Below are 13,165 nucleotides of genomic sequence, written 5' to 3'. Positions count from 1 at the left end.
TGTTAAGTGGGCCAGCTCTGGCCCCACATTAATGCAGAGATTACTCTAAGTTCACTGCCCCCAGGGTCAGAGGACCCATATTTGAGTATTTGTATGTGCATTTCTTCTTTTTAGGATTTATTTACTTATGAGAGAGAGAGAGAGAGTGAGAGAGAAAATGAGTACGACTGTTGTTCTTATATTCTGTTCAAGGCCTCGAGAGGATATAAGCACTTCACCTGCTAAGGAAATCATTCTAGAATTTAGCTCATGGGACATTGTGGAGAGCTTGAAGAGAAATAAAAGAGACTCCAGGTTACAGCCTATTTGAAAAGATTCAGTCTGAAGAACTCAAACTGGTCTAAATAAGAACTTAATGGGACTACGGAATGAAAAGTACAGAGAAAGGGTTGGTAGAGGAAGGAGACAGAGTGGTATGTTAATTTATTTGGATTAGTGTAGCCAGGTGATGGTGCCTGGTTGTTTGGCCAAAGACTAGTCCAGATGTTGCTGAGAGGGATTTTTAGAGGAGATAAACATTTAAATCTGTAGACTGAGTAAAGCTGATGTCCCACCATAAGACAGGTGGGCCCCATCTAATCAGTTGAAGGCCTTAAGAGCAAAGATCTAAAGTTTTCTGAGAAGAAACGTTCCTCAAGACTGGAGCATAAAAATCTTGCCTTAGTTTCTAGTCCATTGACCTTCCCTACAGATTTTTAAAATAACAGCTCCCTCAATCATGTAAACCAATAGCTTAAAAATAAATCTTTCTCCCTACCCTCCCCCTGTATCTATATAACTGAAAAAATTATACTGGCTCTATTTCTCTGAAGAACCATGAAGAATGCAAGGGGATCACAAGAGACAGGCTAGGCCCAGATGGAGAACTATCCACACATAGGACACTCTGGGGACAGTCACTGCCAGAGGGCTTTGAGTGCTATGCAGTATATAATACTATATCAACCCAAATGTCCAGTAAAGCTGTCACACACAAATATGCTCTGTGTGTATGATGGACTGGGATGTTTATTTAAAAATAGGAGAGTGCTGGGGCATCTGGGTGGCTCAGTAGGTTAAGCCTCTGCCTTCAGCTCAGGTCATGATCTCAGGGTCCTGGGACTGAGCCCTGCATCGGGCTCTCTTCTCAGTGGGGAGCCTGCTTCCCCCTCTTTCTCTGCCTGCCTCTCTGCCTACTTGTGAACTCTGTCAAATAAATAAATAAAATCTTTTTAAAAAAACCTGGAGAGTGTTGGGGTGCTTGGGTGGCTCAGCCAGTTAAGAGTCTGACTCTTGATGTCAGCTCAGGTCTTGATCTCAGGGTCATGAGTTCAAGCCCTGGGCTCCATGCTCAGCATGGGGCCTATTTAAAAAAAAAAAAAAATGGAGAGTGCAGTGTTCCACGTCTAGGTTAGCTTTGGGCAGAGAAGAGAGCCCAGATACAAAACTGGGCTGGTGAGTTCTGAGTTTAGTGAAACGAGAAAGGACGAACAGTGAGGGTACCATGAAAAGTGACATCCCTAAAATTTGCAGGATCGATGGACAGGTTTTTAACCTCTTGCTGTGTGATGATGAATTTTAGGTATCCGTCTGACCTGGCCATGGGATGCCCAAACACCTGGATGAACATCATTTCTGAATGTGTCTGTGAAGTATGTGTTTCTGGAAAAGATTAGCCCTGGAATCAATGGGCTCAGTAAAGCACGTTGCTCTCTCCAGGGGGTAGGTACCATCCATTCCACTGAGGCCTGTATAGAACCAAAAGGCAGAGGAAGAGAGAATTTTCTCCCTCTATGCCTGATTGCTTGAGATGGAAATCGATCTTCTGCCATCAGACAGACTGGCTGCCTGGCTCTCAGACCTTCACACTCAGACAGGGACCACCACTGGTTCTCCGTCATCTCCAGCTTGCAGAGGTCAGATCCTGGGGCTTCTAAGCCTGCATACGGTATGAGCAAATTCTTCATAACAAATCTCCTTTTAGGGGTGCCTGGGTGGCTCAGTGGGTTAAAGCCTCTTCCTTCGGCTCAATGTCATGATCCCAGGGTCCTGGGATCAAGTCCCGTATCAGGCTCTCTGCTTAGCAGGGAGCCTGCTTCCTCCTCTCTCTCTGCCTGCTTCTCTGCCTCTTTGTGATCTCTGCCTGTCAAATAAATAAATAAAATCTTTTTAAAAAATCTCCTTTTATATATACACATACACTATTATATATATATGCATATATATGTATGTTACATATATATGTAATACAAATATATGCAATTATATATTATATATAATGTATATATAAAAGTTACATGTCTGTATATCTATATCTTATTCATCTCTTTCTTTGGAAACCCTTGAGTATTACACACCAGATATGGGATTGTTGGTTCAAGTCAATTTTATGTGAATCTAAGAACTCTAATTACTAAGGGAAATTTTGAGAAGGGATCCCAAATCCCCTTGTTATGTTCATGGGCTCCATAAACCAGCATACTTTGGGTGTTGGTATTGCTATAACTTCATCTGTGTCCTCATTCTCTTGAGGATCAAGGCATCTAGGTTTCTGGAAAATGGGACCTCCCATCCACAGGGTTTCACGGATGGCTTTTGTCCCTCAGCAATACCCTGTGAGCATTTCCTGAGCTCTGCGTCTTTTAGATGTCTGAGTACATAGTACATGATTGCCAATAAATATTTGCTGAATGACTAGATAAAAGAATTGTATCTACATCCTACAGTTTAGTTAATCTGTGGTTTTTCTAAACATTTAAATCCGGCCCAAATCTTCCCAGTAACAAGAGAGAATGGCGGTCAGCTTTGTACAGATATTATGATATACATCTAATCAAACCCTAAATGTGGCATTCCTTGGTGAAAAGATATGCACATTTTAATGCATAATGAAATGCACTGTCAAATTGCCCTCCAGAAACATTGCTCCAATTTACATACCCACCACTGGAATATGAGAGTGTCCATTTCTCTGCATCCTGCCCAACATTCACATAATTAGTCTTTTTAGTGATCGCCAATTTGAGACAAAAACAGTATCCCATTGTTACTGTGATTTTCATTCTTTGGCTACTACTGCGGTTGAAAAAAATTTTAAACCTTTATATTTCTTCACTGGTGACTTGCCAGTTCTTATCTTTGCTTTTCATTTCTACTGTAGTTGGTGGGGTTTTTTTTCTTATTATTGATTTGTAAGAGCTCCCATATTGAGGATAATAGCAATGCTTCATTAATGTCTAAAGAAAAAAAAATCTTTGCTTATTGATAATTTAATTTATCTTTCTTAGAGTTTTGGGGGAAAAACATTAATTTTTAGGTAATCATATATGTGACTACTTTCCCCTTTAATTGCTTAAAAGCTTTCCTAACCCTATTATTATGTAAATGTTCAAATCAATACTTTTAGTTTTCTTACATATTTCTGTTTCCTTGTTTCTTTCTCTAATCCAGCTGGATTTCATTTAGCGGTCTAGTTTATGGTAGGCAATTAAATTATTTTTGAAATATTCAACACACAGAATTTGTTGAGTAAATCCATTCTTTATCCAATAATTTGAAGGGCTATCTTATTACATGCTAATTTATGTATATAATAATATATATTATGTGTACATATTTATATATAATATATCATATGTGAATATATTAATATATAATGTAGGTTAGTATTGAGTTAATTATAATATATCTGAATTTTTATTATTCTCTTTGAATAGTGAGCACTATTCTATTGTGATTACCACAGGTTTATGATGAATTATAAACAAAGTACTTGGGAGTGCAGGGTGGCTCAGTAGGTTAAAGCCTCTGCCTTTGGCTCCAGTCATGATCTCAGGGTCCTGGGATCGAGCCCTGCATCTGGCTCTCTGATCAGCAGGGAGCCTGCTTCCCCCTCTCTCTCTGCCTGCCTCTCTGTCTACTTGTGATCTCTGTCTGTCAAATAAATAAATAAAATCTTTAAAAAGAAAAACAAAACAAAGTATTTAATAAGGGAAGAGTCATTCTTACTCTTTTGGGACTTTTTCTCATTGGCTTATTACATGAGCTAAAGAAATACTTTATGAAATCTGAGAAGAAAAATCCTGGAATGACATCTGTTGGGCTATCATTAGCATTTTAAATGAAGGTAAAAATTAGTATGTCTAGAGTATTTTTCCTCAGCCAGGAAGAGAGTCGTCTTCCTTTTTTAAGAAGTATTTTTATGCCATTCAAGGAAGTTTCGTAGTATTTGCCATATGGCAAATGTGTTTGTTTTAAGCACGTGTGCATGCTGTTGTGAATGCAATATATTTTTTAAATTTGAATTGGTAATTGCTGTTTATAGGGCAGTTTACTTTTCATACAATGAATTTTTTTAAAGATTTTTATTTATTTATTTGACAGACAGAGATCACAAGTAGGCAGAGAAGCAGGCAGAGAATGAGGAGGAAGCAGGCTCCCTGCAGAGCAGAGAGCCTAATGTGGGGCTCCATCCCAGGGATCATGACCTAAGCTGAAGGCAGAGGCTTCAACCCACTGAGCCACCCAGGCGCCCCCTCATACAATTAATTTTTTTTAAGTTTAATGATTTTTGTGCAATTTCTTCATCACTGACTGCAATTTCTTCCTCCGGCCTTCTCCCTTATCATAACCTTCTATGTAGGGTTGGAAAATAATATATCATGTACACACAACAATTTCAGATCCCCTTTGCCCCTAATAATCTTTTCTACTTTTCTTGACTTGCTGCCTTATCTAGAAAGTCCAGAAGAGAAACAGTACATTTTGAAGGCAAGCGTACCCATTATGTTCCTTGTTTTAATAGGAACATCTCTGATATTTCACCATTCAGTATGTTTTGATACATATTTTGGAAGTAGTTATGTTAAGGAAGTATCCTTCTAATCTCAGGTCTAAGTGTTTTCAGTTCTCTTGGGCTCCTATGTAAATAACTTAATCCAAGATAAAGGAAAAAGCATGAGTTCCAAGTCAAGGACCATGTCACTAAAACTGGAGTTGTCAGACATCCTGTACCTAATGGATTATCCTGTATTTCACAAACAAGTGTGTCAGGATGTATAATCATCCTACACTGGATTTTGATCTGGCTCTACTGATGACATCTGTTAGCCCCTAATCTTTTCTCCTTGCCAGTAGTAATATGCCCCCGGTTCACAGACAATAAAATATGTCAGCCGTAATAAAAAAACCAAACACGTAAACAAAGCTGTCGCAAATCTGGGGCTGCGTTTGTTCAGGTCGCATTCCAGGTCTGCTGTGCCCTCGTTCTTAAAATCCTATAATCAACACAACCCCGGGCTCAGTTTTGAACTTCCCCTGTGAGAAAGAAGAGCGATTCAGGTCCTCGAGGTTTTGAAATCCTGGCTCTGGAGAACACCTGAGCATATCTACTGAGCCATCTAGTGGCGGAAGAGTGTACGTGAAACAAACAAACACAATCAATGCGCAAAACACAACCCCACCCGTGTGGGTTTCAATTTCAGGACAGACACGAGTGGCTCAGACTCCCTGAACCTCCCCCAACCTCCCCAACCAGCAGTCCTCCAAACCAACAATGAGAATGCACTGACTTCTGATCCGCAAGGGATGTGATCGTTGAATGGAAGAACATTCCAGATGCATGCTTAAGCACATGCAACCTAGCGTGCATTGCCAGGACCTGTGGTAAAACAATCACTTCCTAAAGAAAGAAAACATAGGCTGAGGCAGCACCAGATTTAAGTCACCACCAACACGATCGAGAAAAACATGAGTAAAGAGGAGCCACTAGCGTGAGAAGGTACAATATGCAAACTATGAATGCTAAGAGGGATTATCGTTAGAAAAAAAAAATGCATTCCTAATAAAGGTGTAATCTTTGGTTCTTAGTGCATCCCACCAGGTTTGGACAGTGATAAGATTACGATGCTATCTTTCATGTTTTCCTCCAACTTCTTCTGTCTACATACAGGACAAAAAAAAAACAAAAAACAAAATGAACTAAAAAACCCCCAAAACCAAAAAAAAGGAAAACACAAGCAAACCAATAAAAAAAAAGAAAAAGAAAAAGGAAAAAAAAGAGTTAGTCTGGATCAGAGCTGAGAAGGCAGAAGAACAAAGATAAAGCAAATTGATAGCTTTCAAATGTTAATAGGGTTTGTCACCTCTGAGAGTGTGTAAATTAAAGACATCTGTCTGGTCTCAAATAAATTCCAAAAATCCCAAACTAATTGCTTCATATACACAACGCGAAACCTCAGAATTCCATGCAAAAATAAACCTCCGTTTAGAAAATAAACTTCATACAATTATGATAAAAGAAGGCCTGTCAATAAGCCAGCGCTTAATACAGGAGGATTATTTTGAAATAAACTTCTTCAGAGCTCGTTAGAATTGGAAAGAACTGTGAAAAAAGATCTGCCTCCCCAGGTCCTTAGGTATGTGGTGGCCTTGGGGGGGGAGCTTAGCTGTAAGGAATACAGGTTTACATCAGAAGTCTTTGTTGATTTTCTGGCAATTTTATCCATTTATAACACACAAAAGGAAACAAACTTTTTTTTTTTCCTTCTCCGCCCTCCTAAAATGAAGTAAAGATACAGCAAAATCATGCCCAGCAGAAAGGCCTTATGAATCACACTACTGTATCCCCCGTCTTTGGAGAACTCTTCTTTCTTTTGTCTGTCCATTCCAAGAGGGGGTTAGCGTTGTTTGTAAGATGAATGTCCATAAAAAGGCTATTTTCAATTTCTACAAATGGACAAACATTGGCAAAATCTTGTCTAAGGAAGTATATTCGTCTATTGGGAATACTTTTGTATGGTTTCGTACCATGGACAGAGTGAGAGTGGTTTCTTTGCATGTCGTTCTAACTCAGAAGAGCCCTGCTGGTCAGAACTTTTTTTTTTTTTTTTTAGATTTTATTTATTTATTTGTGGGGGGTTGGAAGAGAAGGAACAGAGGGAAAAGCAGATTCCCTGCTGTGCAAGGAGTCCCATGTGGGACTAGATCCCAGGACCCCCGGACCATGACCCGAGTGGAAGGCAGATGCTTAACTGACTGAGCCACCCAGGAGTCCCCACAGTCAGAACTCTTAATGGCATGAAGACGAACCCAAACTTAAATAAGTTCAGGCAAAACAGGAAAGAGCATCGACTCCTGTAGGTCAGCAACAGGAAGTGCAGAATCTTCTAGACTGGTGGAATTCGCGGAGCAGGGGGTGGGTGGGATGCTCCCAGACTCGTAGCTAGATTCTGCATTAGGCTGAGCTCCAGGTTTCTCCTGGAAACTCCCGTTGCATGGTTTTCCTTACACCAGAACTAAGTCTCCAACCATTTCCGATCTTATGTCTCTCAAGCTTCACTTAGAAAAGACATTACTTAGGGCAGCTCGAAAGGTCTCAAGGAACAACTCTTACTGTGTCAGCTGTTTTCAGCTCTTTCCTCCAATCACTGTGACTGCAGAAGGAAGTCTGGCAGAAGCTAGCGGTCACCATCCCGACCCTACATTATTAGATCAGGGTGAGTAGGGTGGGCTGTGAACACCGCAAGATAAGGGTACAGCTACTCCCCGGAGAAGGGAGAGCAGCTGCTGACCAGTTTCCAGCCTCAGTGCCCAGCAACCACAGCGAAATGGCAGAATGGCAAAGACACAGGAAAGTCTGCTGACTCACTGATTTCTCCCTGATAAACAAGGCAGGTAGGAGCTGCCATCTAGAATCCAAACAGAAGGGGTTATTACCTTTGCACTTAGGAAGAGGGATCTGGGTGGGCCAGAAACTCCTCCAAGAAAACCTAGTTCTCCAGCTCCTTATTTGATTCCAAAATCCTAGTGTGGACACCCCAAAAAATGGCCCTCACTCTCTTTGTGCTATTGCAGAAACAATCACTTACACCTTACCCCCACTTCCAAGGGAGATGGTTATTTTTGGAATTTGTTAAGGGGAAAGGTTTGTTCCCAAAAGTGCAGAAGAGATTCATTATGAATTTTCAGAAAATTTCAGAAATCACATGCTACCCTCTCTTCCTGGTACACCTCCATGACCCCTCAAAGGCATATAGTCCTGCCTGAGCCCACTCTACTCCATTTTGGAAGAATCCAGGTCTCTGATGAGAATCCGTCATCATCACCCAGGCTTGCCACGTATTTAAGTACATACTGGTGGGAAATCTCCTGTATGTCCTAGAATAGGGTTGTTTCTCATTCCTCAGAGATACGACTCCTTCTTAGAACTAACCCCATGAGCCCTTGAGGAAGCTTGGCCACATATGTGCTGCCAACATCTCCCTTGTCCTGGGACAGACCAGATGTGAGCAGCTGTCTCTGCTGAAGGCCTACAGCAGACACGGGCCGACTCCAACTCCATGTCACTCTGTCACACCCTCTCTCCCCGCCCCCCACCACTGTCCCATCTGTAGCTTCAACTGTCTGATTCGATGGGGAAACAATTGGCCAAACTCCTTGGAAGGTCAGTGAGCCTCTTCTCTCTGGTTTATCAGGATCTTTCAATATGGCCTTCGATCAGATCTTATCGGTTGAAAGCCCTCTCTCTGGACGAGTGAGAGAAGCCAAAGTCTCTCTGTAAAGCACAGAAGCAGAGAGTTTTCTGTCATGTTGAGCTATTTCAGTTGAGGCCTCGAGTAGCTGATGCTAGGATCAGGTTTTTCTCTTTGCCGCTCTACAAAGGCAAAGCTCACAGTGCCCCAGTGAGAACTTCCCTTGTCCGTTCCTACTCTGCCACTGGATAATCTCTCCTTTGTTTGCCTCAGTAAGTCATCTCTCTCTCTCTCTCTGCTCCTCTGGGTCCCACCCTCATCTCAGTAAAAATCTGGCTCCTCAATTTTAGTCTTTTTAGTTTGTAATCAGTGTGTGATGCCAATTACAAGCTGTATAGTTAGATTCGTATACCTCCTGGACAGGCCCTTCAAGGAGCAGCGACACAGAATGGCTCAAGCTAGAATTCAAATGGGTCAAGAAAATGGGCTTTCTTTATTCTCTCAAATGCATCCAATCTTCCTCAAAAGCTCTGCCCATTCCGTAGCCAATCTGATGTCCAGGTATGATCTGCTGCTGTACTGAAGGTGATGATGTTGATGTTGGTATTGGTGGTGGTGGTAGTGATGTTGTTGTTGGTGGTGGTGGTAGTGTTTTGTTGTTGTTGGTGGTGGTGGTGGTAGACAGTGGTGATGGTGGTGATGGTGTTTTGGTGGTGGTGGTGGTGGTGGCAGTGGTGGTGATGGTGGTGGTGGTGGCAATGGCAATGGTGGTGGTGGTAGTGGTGGTGGTGGGCTTGCTTCTTTCTCATACTTCTCTTAGGAAATTAGCTGCCCTAGACTGTCCCCATACCTACAGTCTGACCCTGGCACTGAAATTAACATAATACTGGTATCTGTGACAGGCTAGAAAGGGTGAGATTCGCTCTATCTTATCCCTCTAATTTGAGAAATTTGAAAATGGAGGAGGCAACCTCAGTCGACTTCAGCCAGCTCATCTTCCTGGAAAGAGCAAGGCATGTTGGTAACAGTGAACCAAATTCAAGTACTACTTGATTTTGTAGAAGTCACAGAATCATAAATCAGAGAGAAGGAAGATTAAAACAATAGGATCATCTGCATAACTGAACCAGGGAAGCATTTGAGAGTTATTAGCTGAAGGTATTGGAACTAGAGGAGTGGATGAGGTTATCAAAGAAGACCACACAGATTTAAGAGAGGCACAGGACAAAGTGGGGGAGGGGGACAGTGTGGGAAGAGATTATGAGGCAGAGCTAACAGTGAAAGGGACAGGAGAACTGAGAAGCAGCAGGGTCATACAATCTGAGGGAGAAGGCCATTTCTGGAAAAGTGGTCTCTATCATGGCAAGTGACACAGATCAAATATGATAAGAACTAAAGATAAAGAACCCAAGAAAAAGTCCATTAAATCCCATGATGGGAAAGAGACAGTTTTCTAAGAATTTAGAGATTAGGGACACCTGGGTGGCTCAGTCAGTTAAGCATCTACCTTTGGCTCAGGTCATGATTCTGGGGTCCTGGGATCAAGCGCTGCATCAGGCTCTCTGTTCAACAGGGAACCTGCTTCTCCCTCTTCCTCTGCCGCTCCCCCCCACCACTTGTGCTCTCTCTCTCTCTCTCTCTTGCTTGCTTTCTCAAGAAAATAAACAAAAATCTAAAAAAAAAGAATTTAGAGATTAGAGACAGCTCAGAGTAGTTTTAAATGAATTGTATTCTAAAATAAATGGTACACTGTATGTTTAGTCCTCTGCCTATGGGTCTAATAAATTACTATGAGGTCAGTGGCTTGAAACAGCACAAATTATCTTACCGGTCTGGAGGTCAGAATGGATCTCCCTGGACTAAAATAGAGATGTACTCAGGGCTGTGTCTTTATCTTCCTCGCTTCTAAGGCTACTTGCATTCCTTGGCTGGTAGTGCTTTTCCATCTCTCTCTGACTCTGACACTCCTACTTCCCTCTTCTGGTTTATAGACTTTGGTTACTCTATTGGGCCTATTCAGACAATCCAGGATTATCTCCCCATGGTCAGCTGGTTAGTAACTTAATTCTATCTGTAGCCTTGATTTCCCCCACCCCTTGTCAGAGAATACAACGTGTTCATAAATTCTCGGGTTTAGAACACGAACCTTGGTGGGGGGCCATTATCCTACCTACCACAATCTCCAGTTTGATTTTTTTGAACCTAATTGTACATCTTAAGAGATTTGCTGTATGCACTGTGGAGTCAGGGATGACACTTAAGACAGCTAACAACTGTATGTAGGAAATCAACAGACCAAAATATGCTGGCTATTGTGCCAAGGGCCTCCCGTTCTTTGGGGCAAAATCAGTTGTTATATTATAAGGGATCTGCAGGACCTTGGAAATGGGGAGGCTGAAGATGGTGTGGGGGTCCCAGCAAGTGGAGGCTACTTGTGGAACTAGAGGCAGAAGCTCTCTATCAAACAGTACAGAAGCCTACCCATATTTTTAATAGCTGATAGTACCCACTCCATTGGATGCCAGCTAAGCATCAGCCCTATGTGCATGTTGTATGTGTACATACATGTCAATGCATCTGGAAGGAAAAAAATCACTCAATTGTTATAGCAGTGACCACAAAGGGGGCTACTGGTGTTGGAAAGGCTTGTCAAAGGCACTAGGGGTTTTCTCTTGGCATTTTTATTTTTTACAGAGAATCTATTCAGATGTTGTTATATACTTAAATTTAAGACTGAAAAGGGTCTGAGTAATCAAGACCAAAGTAGTGGTTTTCTGTGAGGGAGAACCTACGCATGGGGCAGAAGAAGGTAAGCGAAAGAAGACTAGAAGGATGAGCTCTATAATCTGAGTCGCTTTGTTATGGAACCGGGCAAATAAATTCTAAAATGTGTCTGTCCAACTGCATCAATTCTAAAATGTATAGAGTACATAGTACATACAATTTCTTTAAAAAGTTTATTTGTTTGAGAGAGAGAGAGAGCATGATTGGGGTGAGGGGCAGAGGGAGACGCAGACTTCTTGCTGAGCAAGGAGCCCAATGTGGGGCTCGATCTTGGGACTCCAGGATTATAACCTGAACTGAAGGCAGACACTTAACCGACTGAGCCACCAAGGTATCCCCAGATTCAATTTTTTAAAAGAATTTTCTATAGGACAAAGGTGACATTTTATTTTAATATTTAAAGCTAGTTTTTAAAAAAAAGATTTTATTTATATATTTGACACAGACAGAGAGAGATCACAAGTCGGCAGAGAGAGGGGGGGAAGCAGGCTCCCTGCGGAGCTGAAACCCCGATGTGGGGCTAGATCCCAGGTTGTGAGACCATGACCTGAACCGAAGGCAGAGGCCCAACCCACTGAGCCACCCAGGTGCCCCTAAAGCTAATTTTTTTTGTAGTAATCTCTACACCCCATATGGGGCTCCAACTCATGACCCCAAGATCGAGAGTCACATGCTCTTCCAGCTGAGCCAGCTGGACACCTCAAAAGGTGACATTTTAGATCACTGGGCAAAGTATGCACTTTTGATTAAATGCTTCTGAAATTACTGTATTTCTGCTTAGAAAATAAAGCTTTGAGTTCTCACAGAAATCAACTCCAGGCTTAGTTAAGGAATTAAATAAAAAAGCAAAATTATAGGCAAATATAAAAGTGCTTATTAATTTCTGAATAGGAGTAGCCTTCTTTTGTTATTTCTTAAAGATTTTGCTTATTTATTTGAGAGAGAGAAATAAGAGATACCAAGAAAGAGCGCAAGCGGGGAGGAGGGGGGAAAGCAGGCTCCCTGTTAAACTGGGAGCCCAATGTGGGCTCGATCCCAGGACCCTGGGGTCATGACCCAAGCTGAAAGCAGACGCTTAACCAACTAAGCCCCCTTTAGAAGGGGTAGCCTTCTAAAACATGACCCAAACAGAACGTGTAAATGGAAAGTCTGACCATATTAACATGGAAAACTTATTTATATGGGAAAAGATACCATAAAGAATAATAAAAGGCCCAAAAAGACCCTGAAAAAATATTTGAGACACATTTAAACATAAAGAATTAATAGCCAGATGAATATAGAGAACCTGCAAGGCAGACCATCCAAAAGACAGATTAACAAAGGACACAGAAGAAGAAACGCAAATGGCCAATGAACACATAAACAGATGCTCAATTTCTCTTATAATTCAGCAACACAACTTAAAATAGCACTGAATGTTTCCCTCTTCGTTTAGTAAAATAAAAGTGGCCATTAATAGCTAGTAGTGGTAGATGTGAAGCAAATTCTTCTATAACATTGCCATTGGTTTATCCATTTTGGAAGGAAATTGAGAAGTATTTATTACAGAAGGGAGATATAGTTTATCTTACTAGGAAATAATTTCATCCTACTTGTGTTTAAAATAAAATAAAATACAAAATGAAATAAAGTAAAACATATCCCTAAAAGTGCAAATATATGTAATTGTACAGGAATGGATCCAGAAGGATCCACACCAAAATAGTACAAGCAGTTATGTGAGAGGTGAATGGTCTTGAGGTAGGTCATAGGGCTTGGGAAGAGGTGCCAGAAAAATCAACGGAGTGTTTAGCTTTCCCTTATTATTTAGATTTTTAGAGTGAGAATAGAATCCATGCGTTTCATGTGAAATAAGAAGAATAAAATCACAATTAAACTGAAAATTCACATTACATGTTTATGGAGGCTTGAGAAGACAGTAGCTATCT

The sequence above is a fragment of the Mustela erminea genome, chromosome 18 (assembly GCF_009829155.1).
Source record: "Mustela erminea isolate mMusErm1 chromosome 18, mMusErm1.Pri, whole genome shotgun sequence".
Classification (NCBI taxonomy): Eukaryota; Metazoa; Chordata; class Mammalia; order Carnivora; family Mustelidae; genus Mustela; species Mustela erminea.
Note: the sequence above shows the minus strand (reverse complement) of the source record.